At 41.8% G+C, this 5,271-nt stretch overlaps 1 non-coding gene across 1 annotated transcript; it reads left to right on the plus strand.

The window, feature by feature from the left end:
• The first annotated feature begins 4,326 nt into the window (after positions 1 to 4,326).
• On the plus strand, positions 4,327 to 4,394 carry LOC148016888 (small nucleolar RNA SNORD36). Its single transcript, XR_015688000.1, has one exon. It is a non-coding gene; the product is annotated as a small nucleolar RNA SNORD36 (small nucleolar RNA).
• The last annotated feature ends 877 nt before the right edge of the window (positions 4,395 to 5,271 follow it).

The following is a 5,271-nucleotide window of genomic DNA, read 5'->3' on the forward strand; positions in this document are numbered from 1 at the left end:
TCAATCAATTACCGAGATGTGAGATTGAGGGATGTTACGACACTTGGAGTTAGGTATGTTCCCGTTTCCTTATGCACCCACGGGATGGGTCTTTATCGTCATCACAAGACACATCACCCTGTTCTGTACACTGCACTGTAAGGCTCCCTTGCCTTCCTCCTTGCACTTATGCCAGACAGGTTGGACGCACTAATGCACCATCAACTGTGCACCCTGCCATACTCCTTCTGCACCATTTTTCCCTTAATCACAAATTAATTGTTAAAATGAACCCTTTAATTCACCCACAGTTTCCACGCGCATTCGCGCTAAAACACACATACTTTTTAAATTAAAATCAACCAGCCGTTCACTTAGCACGCGCTACATGCGCTACAGATGCACTATAAATTTTTTAATTAAAATAAACCAGCCGTCACATGAGCACGCGCTGGCAGAAAAGCGCTCCACATCACCTTAATTTGTAATCAATGAATTGCATTTAGAGACCCAGTCGGGAATCGAAGTCCGAGAATCGAATAACTGCACCGCTTAACCTAATAATTGGTAATTAAATAACTAATAAGGAACCGCCGTTTTCTTGCTAAGGTTTATCACCTAATAAAAATTCACCCATTTTTAATAATTGATTAAAATCAACCCTTCATTAAATTAATTCCCCCCTCACTGCACTTAATTCCCCTTTTTAATGAAGCGTTTCATGGGATGGGTATGCGCCGTCATTAGAGTTCTTTTCCATGGTCCAGTCTTGGTTTATCACAGATGTCGTATTGATATGTGTCGGATGTGGTATGGTTTTGGTTTCCTGTCTTAGTTACGGTTACGGGTACGGTATGCAGTTTTTTCTTTTGTTGCCTGATACGGGATTCAGGGTGTTTGTCTGATGCATCGCATGAAGCTTTCGGTCGCATATGTCTCACGATCATGTCGAATTTTTTCTAGGATGTGGTTTGCGTGGGGTTAGTTGGTCGAGTCACGTTTTATTGGTTGTTCTCTTATCCTTGGTTTTTGTCTGTTGCTTTGCAGGCATTCTCCTTGATTGTCTGTGTTTGTGGTGTGTGTGTAACCATCTGAATGGCGCCTTCTCATGCTCCTCCCCCTATCCAGTACATCCCACTAGTTAGTAGGGATTACTCTTCCCTACTTACTTTTGAGCCCCTCACGAAGGCGGGACTTGCTGCTTTTGTGGCCACTCCTTTTCCATTGCTTCCAGAGGATCCGTCCTTATGTGATGAGTTCCTGGCCTCTTACAGCAAGAAGACAGGAGTAGTCCAAGGAATGTCTATGACTTTGACATCTCGAGGCTTAGGGAAGGCTCTGTCTCTTCCCTTCAAAGGAGAACCTTTTGTGACCACTCCTCAGCTCTTCTCTAATGAAGAGATTCTGAAGCTGTTGCAGAAGCAGACAAGGGAAGTCCTTGATGTTAAGAAAGTGATAAACTCTTCAGGAGTTTCTTTTTCTATGATCACTGATCCCGTATGGAAGACGATCTGTCAGTTCCTTCAGGATAGGTTCATGCCTGCCAAAACGCCATCCCACTATTTGTCCAAAGAGCTTTTCACAGCCTCCAGGATGGTGCTAAAAGGAGTTGCTATTGATTGGAGCACATACCTCCTCACTAAAATGGATCAGCATTTTGTTAAAGTCACGAGGAGTAATGTTACCAATGTTACCTATGGATCATATTTGTATGCCTTCTTGACCTATTCAGGTTTACAGAAGACTGTACCTCCACCTCCTCCATCAGATCCAGTACCTCCTCCTCCACCTTCAGAAGAGTCAACACCTATTGACATTGAGGATGATGATTCTCCGCCTCCCCTGGTCATACAGCGCAAACGCTTGAAGAGGGTAGTGGATAAAGCCCCTGCTGTACTTCCCTCAGTGCCTATCCCTGCTACTTCTGGCAGTGAACTCCCTGGGTATCTCACTTGCAATAACCTATTCAGAGCACATCGAGAAGGATCCTTGGAGATCTCAGTTCCTTCCCTGAACAGTCTCGTTTCAGGAGATGCCATTCCTTTCCTCTGCAAGGATATTCAAAGTTCCATTGAGTTGTCAGTGACAGCCTGTGTTCAACAGCTGTACGCATCTTTCTATGAGGAGCTCATGCAGTCCAAAGACTAGTTGCATAAGGCAACATCTGAGTTAGCTTCTGTTAAGGATACCCTAGCAGATGTGTTTAAGCAAATGGAACAACAAACCCAACTGGTTGCCATTCAAAGCGATGAGATTTCTTCATTGAAGACCCAATTATTCGAGGCTCAGTCACAGGTTACTAGCCTTTCAGCAGAGAAGGAGAGGATGTCCAGCGAAGTGAAGGAATTCCAAGCTATCTTAAATGAAAAACTTTCCGCTTTACAGATGGCTAATGACACAGTGGCCAACCAAGCCTCCCAAATCCAGCAATTGCAAGATCAGCTTGCAAAGTCCCGCTCTGTTCCTCCAAGCCCTCCTGTTTCATTAATTCCTTCTCTTTCACAGTAGGACTTGGCTGCTCTTCAGAGACAGGCTACTTTGTGCCCTCTATTCCAAGACAAAGTGGCAAGATTGCAGTCCAGAATGGACTTGTTATGGTCTACCTTTGAGCAGTTTCAGGAATATGTCTTACCTGACCATTTTTTCTTTGTCCACTACCACTTATAGAAGTTGGTCTTCTATATGAAGCTTTCCACGATGGATTTACCTTTTCCAAAGGATGGCTGGAGTGGGGCTTGGTCTGCTGAGTTGTTGACAGAGGTAGTCAGAATGGTCTTTGAAGATTCTGTCACGCCAGATACCATGTTGATGTCGTACATGTATCTCCGAGGAGACTTGTTAGTTCCAGATGAGGTGGATATGGCATGGTATGTGGGGAATGTGGTCTTACAGGCTGTTTTGTATGTCAATCATTTGGAGTTGCGCATAGCTGACATGTTCCAGGGTTATTCCTCCAAAGTGGCTGATTGTCATGATAATTCTTGGCATCCCATGATTGATTCGGTGGTCCTCAATCAAAGACAAAACATAGCTCCTACCTTTGCCCAGAGTACTAACCAACTGAGGATGGATCTCTTAACCTATCTTTCCAAACATAATCCATTTGATGCTACCTTCTTTGATGCCTATCATAGACGATCTCTCTTAGGACCTTCTGTTCGTACCCTCCTCTATTACCAACAATTGGCTCACCGCTATGCTATATACCTTTCCCTTTGTCAATCTAATTCCACTATTTTACCACTTCTTTTCCAACCTTCATCTTTCCCTCAAATTCCTATTTTCACTTACTGTTCCTTTATTGAGGATAGGGTATTTTCCCCTTCTCCACCGTGTCCTTCACCCCTCATAAATGTTTTCTCCACATTTCCTATTTATCAGTTAACACCGTTCCTTAGTGATTCCTTATAAATTTCTGCCACTTCTTCTTTAACCTTTTCTTCCTTTTATGATTTTTCCTATCCTTCCCTACATCCACTTTCCCTTATTCCACTACCCTCTCCTAACACTTCTATATCTCAACCACCTCAGTTGGTTAGTGACTGTGATGGTTTTGATAATCAGATTTCCAGAAGAAGGGGATGGAGTTCGGATGATTGCCTTACAGGACCGCAGATTAATTGGCCAGTAATTCCAGGAGAATGGACAGCTTCCAGTCAAGCTTATCAAAACTATGTTCATTTTGCCCAACAATATTCACAGTCTGCAGATCCCTCAGTGAGATTAACTGCTCACTTTGCTTGGTACCTGGCGTATATGCATAGGCACTCTCACACTGATTCAAAGCCTATTCCAAAGTTGTGCATGAATGTCAATGTAAAACATTGATTCCCAACAGCTGGACATACTGTATTTTCATGCCCTTTGTTTGCCTAGCAGATACCTGGTCCTGTTGGAAAGGATGTGCTGTCTCCAATTTTTTCAAAATCCTCCCAAAACCTTTGTAGATGAATCCTTGTCTATGGATCGTTTTCGACAACATCAATCTTTTAAGAGGGATCATCTTCATTGATACCTTTCTAATGTATGGTGGAAGCTTTCTAATGAACACCTCTCTTTTTGAAGAAGTCATTCAGATGGTTGTGTTGTGTATTAGTGTTTGTGTTGTGAGTTCATTTATGTCAAACGAACGTGGTGGTTTCCTATTGGATTTTGTATACGAGCTATGTTTTGGAGATTTGTAGAGATGGGGTCGTGGATGGAGAATTGAAGACGATGCAGATGACGAAGAAGCAAACTCTTATATCCTTTACAAATTTGTGATGATTTTTAGTTTGATAAGAGGTGTTAATGTATAAAGAGTTTTCCTTTCTTTGTATTTTTATATCAGAAACAGGTCATAAGTTGGGGTCGTGGTGGATGGATTCTTTTTGAAAAGATATTGAAGTTCAAAGTTGAGCTTTTCAATGAACTTGTATTCCCTTTTTCTTGGGTCGCGAGGACGCTTCCTTATTAAGTGTGGGGATATGTTGAGTGTTGAAATGACTTGTTTTTTTGGCTGATTTTTGTTGTTTTTTGAGAGCTGAATGGTTGATTTTATGGGATGATTGATTGATTTGGAAGTGGTTTGAGAGTGTTTTAGATGATAATGATTGTGTTTTGGAAGTTCATGATGTTTGTTGATGATTCTGTGATGTTCTGATAGGTTCTGAATGGTTCTGTATATCTTCTGTTTTGGTCTGTTTTGTTCTGATTGTCTTCTGTAAGGAGGGATGAAGTATTGATTGATGAAGAATGAGATATTGTGAAAGTTTATTGAATGGTTTGTGAGAGTTTGGAATGATTTGAGAATGAGTTATGTGGTTTTGATGACCTTCTGTAACCTTCTGTAGGTCTTCTGTAGAGCCTCTGTCTCTGTTCTGTTTCTGTTCTGTTCTGTACTGTAGCTGTTCTGGTACTCTTCTGTGACTGTTCTGTATGCTTCTGTAAGTGTTCTGTGGAATGTATGTGTGACTTTGGGGAAAGTTTTCTAGCCTTTGAAAGAGGTGAATACAAGTGCAAAAGAGCTGAAAGAAGTGGAAGAAGTAGCTGCTAAAGACTCAAGTGAAGACTAGAGTGAAGTGACAGTAGTGAGCTATGAAAGGACACTGTAGTGGCTCTGGTGACTCTTCATATCAGACATACCTCTTGGGAGGGGTATCCACGACCTAAGAGGGATTATTGAGAGTGATTTTGAGAGATTGTAGTAAGGATATGATGTATTATTGATGGAGTGTGTGAGAGAGAGTTAGAGATAGCCAATTCTACTCAAACAGAGTGATTGTATATGAGAGATTGAGAGAGAAGACTATG

This window comes from Lygodium microphyllum, chromosome 22 (genome assembly GCF_053477565.2).
Source record: "Lygodium microphyllum isolate KBCC chromosome 22, Lygodium_microphyllum_v1.1.10, whole genome shotgun sequence".
In the NCBI taxonomy this organism is placed as follows: domain Eukaryota; kingdom Viridiplantae; phylum Streptophyta; class Polypodiopsida; order Schizaeales; family Lygodiaceae; genus Lygodium; species Lygodium microphyllum.